Genomic DNA, 13,105 nt, shown 5'->3' on the forward strand with positions numbered 1-13,105 from the left:
GAGAAGGAAAACCAATAATCAAGCTTAAATGTATGGTCTCCTACAAGGTTTATGCATTGCTAAAGACAAAGGCATCAAAGATATTATTATACTCAGAGACTCGCTAATTACAATCCATTATCTCATTAAGGAAGGCAATCCAAAGGAGAATTCCCTTGCCCTGGTACTTTAAAGAATCAGAGGATTGGTTGCATCCTTTCATTCTAAAGAGTTCTACCATATTCTCATAATCAACAACATGGATGTTGATTTGTAAGCAAATAAGGATTGCTCTATGGAAGAGACCAAGTTAGAAATCAGTGACTTCAGTTGTTTTTGCACAATTCCCTAAGTTTATATGACTCTTAGTTTATGGTTCTCCCCTTAGCCCCTCCCTTATTCGAATATTTGTTCCCTTGACTTTCTCCTAGGTCCCCCTCACCCTCCTTATTCCTTATCTATTCCCCATCCCCTTCTATGTGATGCCCCTTATATCCTCATCAGACTCCTTGAAGGCTTAATGTATTGGTTACATGATCGAACATGGATCTCCCTTGATGTGGCATCACACAAAAATCATCACCATGCATACGTTGCTCCCTTCACCTCGCATGCTTGTTAAAATTGTATTCATTTGCCCTAACCTTGGAATCAACCTCCGCTCAGAATCATGATGCCTCTCTTCAAAAGTTGTACTGGAAAATTTAATGATAGATTGATGTGGATCGTGTGGATGGATAGGAGAATTGGTGATAAATTCGACTCTCGTTTGGCTTCTGCCCCATTCATGATTGAGTTTGTTTCTTATATTGATCCACCATCTTTGTGGCATGTTAATTTGGTAGTTGCTCTGTCTCCATAATCCACTGTGGCATCCAAGTGTTCAACTTTTAGGTAGCTCTGCGAAGAGCTTCACTTCAGGTTTCAGTCACTTGTCCTTTAGCTAAGGCAGTTGTGGGCTCGACACTCCAACTCATGGGAAATTTTGCAAAAGGGGCTCTCTGGTTCTCAAACCACTCTAGCAGTGCTTGGGCTCCACTCCTCGGCTGTTCTCGGACTAGCTTAGGCTCTTCTACATGAAGGTAACCCTTTGTTCCCAATTTTTAATTTGGCATACCACAATCGACAGGGCCTAAATGGAAAATCCATCAAAGTAGGCTCCTATCTCGATGCTTTGGCTTCCAATTCAAGTTTTTAAAGTTGTTTGAGGCTCTGTTGGACATCACTCCAGCAGTATTAAGGTATGCCTTCTCAAGGGTTTCAAGGAAGCCTCTGATTCAAAGGTAGTGTGTCAATTATGGGTCTTTTGGCTATCAATCGATTTTTTTCTACTCTGGTGACTTGAAAGGAAGCTTATTTGACCAACATTATGCAATATATGATTAGGGTATCACCAATTGGAGACCCAATTGGTTCGAATATGCATTCCCTTCACCTCTTCCAATTTTGGTGGATTGCCTCTTCTTTATAATCACCTTAGGGAGGTTTGGCCCATATTCTCATGAAATTTGTAGCTTTCGTAGCCTCTGTCTGCATACCCTCATGAATTATGACTCCAATTCTCATACTTCTTCAGTAGTAAACCGCTTCTCTCACTGTTTGTTTGCCCATGAAGCCCTATGGAGGGTTGATTATGACTTGCAAGTTAAATTGCTTATGAAGAATCCCATCCATCAGCCCGATGGGAACTACCCCAAATAGCTCCCTCATAAGTGTATAGTGACCTTTCTGCTTTTCATTTAATAGCAGCCACTAGAATAAGCATTAAAGAGTCTGTAAGCCGAATCCATGAGAATTCAGATAATATACAGACTATATCTCTGTTAAAACCTAAAGAATTACAGGCAAAGGCAAAGAGGTTAAAGACAAATTATTTGCACTTAGGATGTATCCGAGTAGGGATCAATGCCTTAACCCACAATGGCCTAAATACTTATGTGCTTGCTACTGTCAGGGATATGACGCACAAAAAATATACAGATTCCCTAATAGGCGGGATTGTTGCTCCTCTATCAGATGGCCCAGTTTACTTTGACTGTTACCCTAATTTCTCTGTGTATACCTTTGACGAGACCATAGATCAAATTCTGCAATTGCAGATTCAAACAACTGGTTTCGACATGAAGAAGAAGAGAAATAATATCGCCATCCAAACCAAGAGTTGTTTCCGTCACACCAATACCCTTTGGCCAGCCATCCGCCATACACCTAGCAAAGACTCAAAGTCAAGTACAGTGGTCCTCGCTGATGCCAAAATCAAAAAATTGAGCATCAGACCATCAGATGGGAAGACTTGACATTTCCAGAACACTGGGTTGTGAATAATCCTAAGCCTCTTATTCCTAAAGCTATTACCTCCGCTGATATCATAGAAAATCAGTCTTCTGCAGTTATCTCATTTCCCAGAAGATCTACCATTGACCGGAGAAGAATAGAGTTAGCCTGTAAACAATCCAAGTATTACAGAGATCCTTCCACTATAGATACAGCTTGTTCCTCTTCATCTTTTTGTAAACATAATTCTTTGTATGAATTAGCCTAGCTTGTAAATTATTCTTCTTTAGAAGTCAAATGCCTAGATTGTCAAGAATTTGTTAATCTGCTTACTCTGGTTGAGTCTAACCTCCATTCAAATCATAACCCCAGAACTGGAATCGCTCCTCCTACTACATCTGTAAATTCATGCCCAAATCCCAAATGCACAGATATTCCTTTCCCACATGAATCAGATCCAGATCATGTGCTCATGATGCATGAACTTACCACTCTCGAAGGAGAAGATATAAGGCTGACAGAGATGATGTGTTTAATGAGACCAGCCAAACCCAGATATGGTTTGGGATACCTTGAGCAGGCAAATGGCCTGATTCCAGATTGTAGATTTCGCCCTGTTCCTTCTGACTGTAAAAAGCCCGCAGTAATGGAAATGCATAAGTTCTTCTCACTTATGGATGGATGCTTGAAATCCGAGATTAGTGCCCAATGGATGAAAGCCATGCTAAATTGGGATCTGTACACTAATCCTCAAGCAGATGAGTTCGATCAGAACTATACTCCTGTAGAGAAGAAACAGTTTGCTGACGATTGGAAGCATTATATGGAGATGAATAACACTTGGATATCTTTTTATTCATGGAAAGATAATATTGCTCCCTTGAATGTCTTTACCGGTTCAACCAGCACCTCAGCAAGCAAGCATGCTTGGACTGCACTTGATGGATCAAAAATTGAAACCGCTACGACCTTTCCTCCTTACAAAGGATTTGTCATAGGAGAAAACACAAATGCAGCCAAAGCCATCTCTTTAGTCCAAAAAGATGACAATGCCTTAGGCATTGATGGAAGGATTCAGAAAGCTAGTGAACAACTTAACTGGACAAATACTGCAGTAAAAGGCTTGGAAATGAATGTTGCAAAATCAATGGAAGTCAGGGAACAAATTGATACTGTCCAAGTATCATTAAATGATGTAAATAAATGTTTGAACAATGTACAGTTTGAAACTACCATGATTCGTTCTTCTGCCAGAGAGTCATTGAACAAAATAGGAGTAGAAGAAAAGTTAGTTGGTCATTTAGACACAACTAAGCAAATTATATCTGGTTTAATTGCAAAGTTGAAAAGATAAGTCTGTCTAAAATTGAGAAACCAGTTCCAAACTCATTTCTTGTAAAAAGAAGCATAAGAATACAGGACCCTGTGAAATCTGTAGATAGGTTTCCTACATTATTTCCTAAAGAAGTAGCCATGTCTTCATCAGATACTAAGGCTACAAATAAAATCACAATTGCATCCTTGTTTAAGGATGAAGAAGCAGAAAAAGGGAAAGAACAGACAGACCAGATCTTTCCCATATATGAACCTCTTGAACATAGGTTCAACAAATATCCTGCACCTGACATAGAAGGCAAAGGAAAACTTCCTGAAGCACACACCTTTTTCCCTGATTCCCACAGAGAGTGGAATATAGATAACATGAGTATAGGCCAAATAAGGCAGATGATTGATATCATGTATACAGAATATAAGCTCATGTGTCTGCGAGGGAAATCTGAAATTGATGCTTGTAGGACAATTATTCAGTGTTTTACAGGGACACTCCTCAGGTGGTGGGAGACAGAATCATCTCCAAAGCTCATAGAAACAATGGAAGCAGAAGTGCTAAAAGATGAGAAATGAGATGTGATACATAATCCTGATGGCACAATTATCGGCAACATGATAGGGGCACTTACATCAGTGATCTTGGAACATTGGTGTGGAAGTGAAACAGAGATCGCTGATAAAAATGAGGTCATTCTGATGAATTTAAAGTGCCACAAAATGTCTCAATATGATGACTTGCACAGGGATTGGATGCAGAGGATATATGAAGTCAAAGACTCAAAGAACCTGGTATGGAAACAGGTATATCTCGCAGCTCTGCCATCTAAATTTGTTGATTATATAAGAATGCAGGAAGTCTTTCAATTACCCTTTGAGTCATATACATGGGGAGAGATCTATTCTCTCATTACAAAGACACTGGTCAGTCTATGCACTAGCTCAAAGGTAAATAAGTCACTGGAAAAGCTTTCCAGACTGCCTGACAGAAAATCCATATGCAGTAAATATGGATTAACATTGGATGATCCTTTGGTAAAGAAAAGGAAGGCTAAGAAAAGAGCCAAAAGAGAGTTTAAAGAAACTTTCTACAAAAACCGAAGAAATTATCCAAAGTCCAAAGGCAGATATTCAAAGCCGAGGTGAGGCCAAGCCTCTGGAACAAAAAGAGGGTATTATAAATATGTTCCCAAAACGCATTATTACAATCCCTCTGATATCCATCTGCATACTCATAAGCAAGACAGATGGAATAAAATTACTTGTTGGCTGTGTGGGAAAACTGGACACACTTCCTCCCGATGTCCAGAGGGTGAAGCATCAAAACTAAACAAGGGAAAGAAGTCCCAAATCTTTGCCCAAAGAAACAAACAAGTAAAGCAAGAAGGAAGAAGACAAATTGTGTGCATGAAATGTGGTTCTCATGCTCACAGCACAGAACACTGCCCGAATGTCACCATCAGAGAAATAGCTCAGCAGCACCAAATAGAAGAGTCTTCTTATGATTCTTTCAGTTCTTCATCTGCAGAAGAACTTCATGCTCATATGGGGCAATGTTCAGATTCAAATTCTTCAGACTGTTTATGTTCTGATTCTGAAGAATGTGCTTGCCATGTTCAGTATATTTCTGATTCTGAATATTTCAACGACTCAAGTGAAGAAGAAGGAGAAAAGCCTAAGCCCCTGAAAGAAAAAGTCCTTATGGCTGTGATAGAAGAAGAAGAACTAAAGATTTTGTCACAAATTCGTGCCATGGAGGATGGATAGATGAAAAATCGACTGACGGAAGCTTTTATGGATCAGCTAAAAGCAAAAGCTTCAAACAACTCAGGTAAGAAATATCTTTTTGTTGATGCATCATATGAGAAAAATACAAAATCATTTCAAAGGCATTAGCAGAAGCCCGATAGAGTAAGGTCCCTTACTTTAGGAGAAGTCAATTGATAAATTCATATCCTCAAGACTGAAATTTCTGCATTAAAAGCTCAAATGGCAGAAATACAGAAAGGGAAACAGATGGCAAAAGAAGAAGATAATGATCAGCCATGGCATACTGCTTCTCATAGCAGTAATCAAGAAGTTCAAATTGCTGAAGGAAAGAAGGATCCAAATTTTGGGTTCAGGGATATGATGTTACTTACTATCTCCTATCAGCAACATCTTGTTCTGGTAAATATCTATATAAAAGGGCAAATGTTTGAAATGGTTGCTCTTATTGATTCTGGAGTAGATATTAACATTTTAAATATGAAAAATATCCCAGCAAAATATTGGGTGACTGCAGAAAGAGAAGTGGTGGGATTGGGTAATAAAAAGCTTAGATATGAAGTACCCAAAGCATTTGTTTGCTTTGATAGCCACTGTGTTTATTTGAAGTTTGCAGTAGTTGACATTCCAGTAGATTGCATACTTGGTAATATCTTTCTTGCAGCAGTAGAACCTCATGGGTCACTCAGAATCAAAGGAGGCAAAGCTGGATATTTTATTTCTATCCCCACTTCAAAAGGGACAAGAAAGAAAATTGAACTTCCATATATCTCCAATCCTAGAATTTCTACAATGGTACATACTGTGCAAAATCTGGATAGGGTCGAAGCTAGATTGTCGGATCTAAAAGATCTAAAATCTACTTTGAAGATCGAAGAACAACTTAAAACGCCCCAGATCAAGACCAGAATTGGAGAATTGAAGAAACAATTAGAAGAATATTGTTGCTCAGAAGAACCTAATGCATTCTGGCATAGGAAGCAGCACACAGTCGAGCTCCCTTACAAAGAAGGATACGTTGGTAAGCCTTGTAAGAGCAAAGCCATTCCAATGAGCAAAGAATACAGAGATCTTTGCCAGAAAGAAATTCAGCAGCTCTCTAGTAGAGGACTAATCAGAGAATCCGACAGTCCCTGGAGCTGTTATGGGTTCTATGTAAATAAAAAAGCTAAACAAATCAGAGGCATCCCATGACTAGTTATCAATTATAAGCCTCTCGATTCAATCCTAGATGATGACACCTATCCAATCCCACACAAAGGAGACTTAATCAGAAGGATAGCAGGTGCCAAGATTTTTTCCAAATTTGACCTGAAAGCGGGATTTTGGCAAGTGGCCATTGCTGAGAAAGATAAGTTTAAAACTGCCTTCAGCATACCAGCAGGACATTATGAATGGAACGTTATGCCTTTTGGACTCAAGAATGCTCCATCAAAATTTCAAAAGGTAATGGATGGTATTTTTAAGCCATATTTTGATTGGCTGATTGTATATATTGATGATGTATTAATATTTTCCAAGAACATCCAGGAACATTTTAAACATGTAAATATTTTTAAGAATTTGGTTAAGCACAATGGCCTGGTGCTTAGCAAAAACAAGATAGAGGTATTTCAAACCACTATCAAATTTTTGGGTCATACAATCTGCAATGGGCAGATAACTCTGCAGAAACATGCTTTAGAATTTGCAGATAAGTTTCCAGATGTCATCACAGAAAAGAACCAACTGCAAAGGTTCTTAGGCTGCCTAAACTATGTCAGCAACTTTTACCAGGACTGTGCCAGTGACAGAAGGATATTGAACAAACGACTAAAGAAGAATCCTCCAGAATGGACAAAAGTCCATACCAGAGCAGTCCAGAACATTAAAGCAAAGGTAAAATCTTTGCCTATTCTATACGTTGCTGATGATCTTGCCTACAAAATTGTTGAATCAGACACAAGTAATATTGGATGGGGTGGAGTCTTAAAGCAAAAGGTTGGAAAAGAAGAACAAGTTGTTCAATTCGCCTCTGGAGTATGGAATCCAGCTGAACTGAACTACTCCACGATCGAGAAAGAGGTCAAGGCAGCATGGAACTGTATTAGTAAGTTTGAAGTTTATCTCATTAATAAACCTTTTCTTCTGAGAACTGATGCATCTGCTCTGCAGAAGGTGTTAACAAAAGACATCAAGAAGGCTAGAGAAGCCAAGTTTGCCAGATGGCAGGCTTTATTTGCAAACTTTGATTTTCAGGTAGAGCACATCAAAGGAAAAGACAATAATCTGCCTGATTTTTTAAGCAGAGAATACATTGAATCAAAAGATCATGTCATGATGATTATCACAGAGTGGGACCGGCACCAGAAACATGAAGTCTTGAGAACCATTCCTGATGACCAAGACTGGGAGACCTATAAAAGAAACTGGAAACCCACGTGGCAGCTCCAAAGTACAAAGGTGCTAGATGCCAACCTGCAGCGGCATATCGACCTCCAGCACTTTGTTCCAAGAAGAAAAGTTTACCCTAAAGGAGGAAAGTGGATTCATGATATGATATATGATAAAGCAAGACGGGATGGTGATCTTGCACGACAGGCTTTGGAACAAAATTTTCACGACATTGCCACTATCTGGTGCCATGGTGGACGCAGCACAGGAATGTATGAAAGGTATGTCTGCATATATAGGACAAGAGATCTCTGGAATGAGCCAGGCCATGTTAGAACTCAACCAGCTGCCAGATGGCCAAGAAATGATCCCAGGATCATATTTCTAGATATAGTGTACAACTTTGCAGACTACAAGCAGTTATGGCGGGAATTTCTCAACCTCGACGACAAGGTCGAAACCTACTATACCAGACTCAGATTTAGTGCCATTGGTCATTTCCAAGGATATCAGCAATGCAAATGGTTTAGAGACTGGTGGACTGACTATGGAATAAACAGAACCGCCATGGATCCTGTAGAACATGAAAAATATTACAAAAACCTTTGTATACCATGTATTGAGCAATGTAGTACAGACTGTAATCACCCTATTTATAACAATGTTAAACAAATGACTGAAGGTGAATGGTTAGTATACAAGTCATCTCCATATAATAATTGCCATGAAGAATATATGAGAGAACACATGGAATGGCTTGTATTAACCAAAGTCCAGTATCAAATTGTACTAGGGAAGCCGATGATTGTCCGCAGGATCTACACAAAAGCCTGGGACACAATGCAGTATAAAAGGGACAGATTCCCTGATCTTACTATTTTCTGATGTAATAATGAGTACCAGTCAGAAGGGCTTGATTATGACTAGATTTCTCGTGAGCTTTGCTGTACCAAAGCAGTCACAGTGTAAATAATTTACGGTCTATATTTTACCATGGGCTTTTACAAAAAGCATCCACTTCGTTATCTTCCGTAAGATTTGCTTTTGTTATCTTCTGTAAGATTTACTTTTCCGGACAGGAATCTACGATCAGATGTCACTTTGGCATTACCCGAAAGCAACTATTCCATCCATCGGACTGGAATCTTTGTGCGGACGTTGCCCTAGCACTATCTGAAAGTAATAATTCCATCCACCTTTAGGTCAGTTCACGGATGACCTACAGTGATGTTTGTCCCCCCTCACTTCCTATATAAGGAGGGTAAGGCCCATTACAAAGGCATTCGCATTTGGAGTCAGTTAGAGTCTTTGTGTGTTTTGAGTCGAGTGCCTCTCCTGCTCTGCATTTGCGGACATTCTGTCTGATCTGCTTGCAACACGAGAAGAACTCAAGTCCTTAGGTGATTTGGGAGCCTGCGCATCAGTGTGCTCGGCACTGGTGAGAACCTAAAGTGGCCGAATCATTTAGAAAGTCGTCCAGTCTGTAAATGAGTTGTGTCATATTCTGAGGCAGAGCCTATCTATCGCCAGGTAGCCTTCGATAATGCTTGTTCCTTGAGAATGGCATAAAGTCCGATAAATGCAAAGATAGTCTATCTCTGTAAAGAATCTCTTTGTAATCAGTTTATCCATTCTGAAATAAAATGAGTACACCATTCTGCATCTGAATACCTTGTCTGCGCTTTAGCATTGTCTGCTGTGGTAGTAGTTGTCTTTGTGCTTTCATCCAAAGTTCGCAGGAAGTTTGCCAAAGGAACGAAGGGACGCCAAGGCCGTTGTTAGGCGAGGAAGCCATTGTTGAGGCCATAAGAACGTGAAAGTTCAGAGTCGGTTCACCACTGGTTCACCAGGAGTTGGCAATCAAGGCCGAACGAAGAGACGTAACAAGTAGCAAGTTCGTGACAGGAGCCCCTGCTTAAAATTAGTATCAGAGCCAATAACATCTAGTTCTTAAGGTTGGTATTCAAAATCAAAAGTACTCATTTAAGAATGGAATCTTTCAGAAACTTTGTTTCCTTTCGAGAACTTGAAGAGAGAGATTCACAGGCTGAGGAAAACCCATTAAGGGAAATGTTTGCTAGTAGCTCCAGTAGAGTTTTAAATTCTGTTGAACTTGCTTATGAAGAATCCCAGCCATCAGCCCGATGGGAACTACCCCAAATAGCTCCCTCAGAAGTGTATAGTGACCTTTCTACTTTTCATTTAATAGCAGCCACTAGAATAAGCATTAAAGAGTCTGTAAGCCAGATCCAGGAGAATTCAGATAATATACAGACTATATCTCTGTTAAAACCCAAAGAATTACAGGCAGAGGCAAAGAGGTTAAAGACAAATTATTTGCACTTAGGATGTATCCGAGTAGGGATCAATGCCTTAACCCACAAAGGCCTAAATACTTATGTGCTTGCTACTGTCAGGGATATGACGCACAACAAGTATACAGATTCCCTAATAGGCGGGATTGTTGCTCCTCTATCAGATGGCCCAGTCTACTTTGACTGTTACCCTAATTTCTCTGTGTATACCTTTGACGAGACCATAGATCAGATTCTGCAATTGTAGATTCAAACAACTGGTTTCGACATGAAGAAGAAGAGAAATAATATCGCCATCCAGACCAAGGGTTGTTTCCGTCACACCAATACCCTTTGGCCAGCCATCCGCCATACACCCAACAGAGACTCAAAGTCAAGTACAGTTGTCCTCACTGATGCCAAAATCAAAAAATTGAGCATCAGACCATCAGATGGGAAGACTTGACATTTCCAGAACACTGGGTTGTGAATAATCCTAAACCTCTTATTCCTAAAGCTATTACCTCCGCTGATATTACAGAAAATCAGTCTTCTGTAGTTATCTCATTTCCCAGAAGATCTACCATTGACCGGAGAAGAATAGAGTTAGCCTGTAAACAATCCAAGTATTACAGAGATCCTTCCACTGTAGATACAACTTGTTCCTCTTCATATTTTTGTAAACATAATTCTTTGTATGAATTAGCCTAGCTTGTAAATTATTCTTCTTTAGAAGTCAAATGCCCAGATTGTCAAGAATTTGTTAATCTGCTTACTCTGGTTGAGTCTAACCTCCATTCAAATCATAACCCCAGAACTGGAATCGCTACTCCTACTACATCTGTAAATTCATGCCCAAATCCCAAATGCACAGATATTCATTTCCCACATGAATCAGATCCAGATCTTGTGCTCATGATGCATGAACTTACTACTCTCGAAGGAGAAGATATAAGGCTGACAGAGATGATGTGTTTAATAAGACTAGCCAAACCCAGATATGGTTTGAAATACCTCTATCTTCTTTTTGCTAAGCACCAGGCCATTGTGCTTAACCAAATTCTTAAAAATATTTACATGTTTAAAATGTTCCTGGATGTTCTGGAAAAATATTAATACATCATCAATATATACAATCAGCCAATCAAAATATGGCTTAAAAATACCATCCATTACCTTTTGAAATTTTGATGGAGCATTCTTGAGTCCAAAAGGCATAACGTTCCATTCATAATGTCGTGCTGGTATGCTGAAGGCAATTTTAAACTTAACTTTCTCAGCAATGGCCACTTGCCAAAATCCCGCTTTCAGGTCAAATTTGGAAAAAATCTTGGCACCTGCTATCCTTCTTATTAAGTCTCCTTTGTGTGGGATCAGATAGGTGTCATCAACTAGGACTGAATTGAGAGGCTTATAATTGATAACTAGTCTTGGGATGCCTCTGATTTGTTCAACTCTTTTATTTACATAGAACCCATAACAGTTCCAGGGACTGTCAGATTCTCTGATTAGTCCTCTACTAAGGAGCTGCTGAATTTCTTTTTGGCAAAGATCTCTGTATTCTTTGCTCATTGGAATGGATATGCTCTTACAAGGCTTACCAACGTATCCTTCTTTGTAAGGGAGCTCGACTATGTGCTGCTTTTAGGTTCTTCTGAGCAACAATCTTCTTCTAATTGTTTCTTCAATTCTCCAATTCTCGTCTTGATCTGGGGCGATTTAAGCTGTTCTTCGATCTTCAAAGTAGATTTCAGATCTTTTAGATCCGACAATCTAGCTTCGGCCCTATCCAGATTTTGCACAGTATGTACCATTGTAGAAATTCTAGGATTGGAGATATATGGAAGTTGAATTTTCTTTCTTGTCCCTTTTGAAGTGGGGATAGAAATAAAATATCCAGCTTTGCCTCCTTTGAGTTTGAGTGACCCATGAGGTTCTACTGCTGCAAGAAAGATATTACCAAGTATGCAATCTACTGGAATGTCAGCTACTGCAAACTTCAAATAAACACAGTGGCTATCAAAGCAAACAGATGCTTTGGGTACTTCATATCTAAGCTTTTTATTACCCAATCCCACCACTTCTGTTATAGATCTTACCCAGAAATATATGATAATGGAAATAAACCTAGAAACAATAAGATAGAAATAGATATAAATGCTTCTTTATTGATCAAACCCTTAAGGTAGGGTAACACCATACATTCACTCCTTAAGGAAGGAGAACACTCCACAAGCCATATGCCTGTTCATACAATATTCCTTCACTATTCCTTGACATGGAGTCTCTAGCCTCTATATAGGCCTCATACATACAATACCATGGGTCATTACCATGGTTCCCTCATACCATCAACTAATACCATGGGCCCATTACATTATTATTAACTACTTGTGGTCCCTTACATGATATGGGTTAACCACCTTATTTATTACTATGGCCCATCACATTATTACATTATTACCTTGGGTACCTTCCTTGGTACCCCATATTATCCCCCCTAGGTATATAACATTCCACCCCCTTAAGCATGTTTCGTCCCCGAAACATGGGAAGAACACAAATAATAAGATCTACTCAAAAGAGTAGTCCACTGATACCATGCACGTGCATCTAGCCATCCAAGAGAAAGGTGAACCCTCGATCTCGCTGGTGCCTCGCTCGCTTGAGATGGAAGTTGACCGTGGCAGCTCTTCTGTGTTGATGTGTAGTAGGTGGATCTGGGCACCTTGCTATCCATCATACAGGGGTTGTTGTCCTTGTGGCTAGTTGGTTGCCATCTTGTTGGTTGTTTTCTTGCGGGGTGATGTGGGTGATGATATGTTGAAGTTTTAACCCATGGTGTCTTTTTCTTTAATTCACCCTGCTGTGGTGTTTGTTGTCGTGTCTTCTTTTCCAATATGACTTCAACCACTGAACCCTCATCAGATGTGTCAACACCTGTTACCTTTTCGGCTTCAGCCTCTGTTTGTGTTTGATTGTCGACCATCAACTGCTCATCATCTAATATGTCAGTCCCTGGAACATCTTCTGCGTCAACCTCCATGGACTCTACCTGTGTATTGATGGAAATATCGTGTAATGTAATT

Source organism: Pinus tabuliformis, chromosome 2_1 (assembly GCF_031772625.1).
Source record: "Pinus tabuliformis cultivar Carrire ecotype Pingquan chromosome 2_1, CPIR1, whole genome shotgun sequence".
NCBI lineage: Eukaryota > Viridiplantae > Streptophyta > Pinopsida > Pinales > Pinaceae > Pinus > Pinus tabuliformis.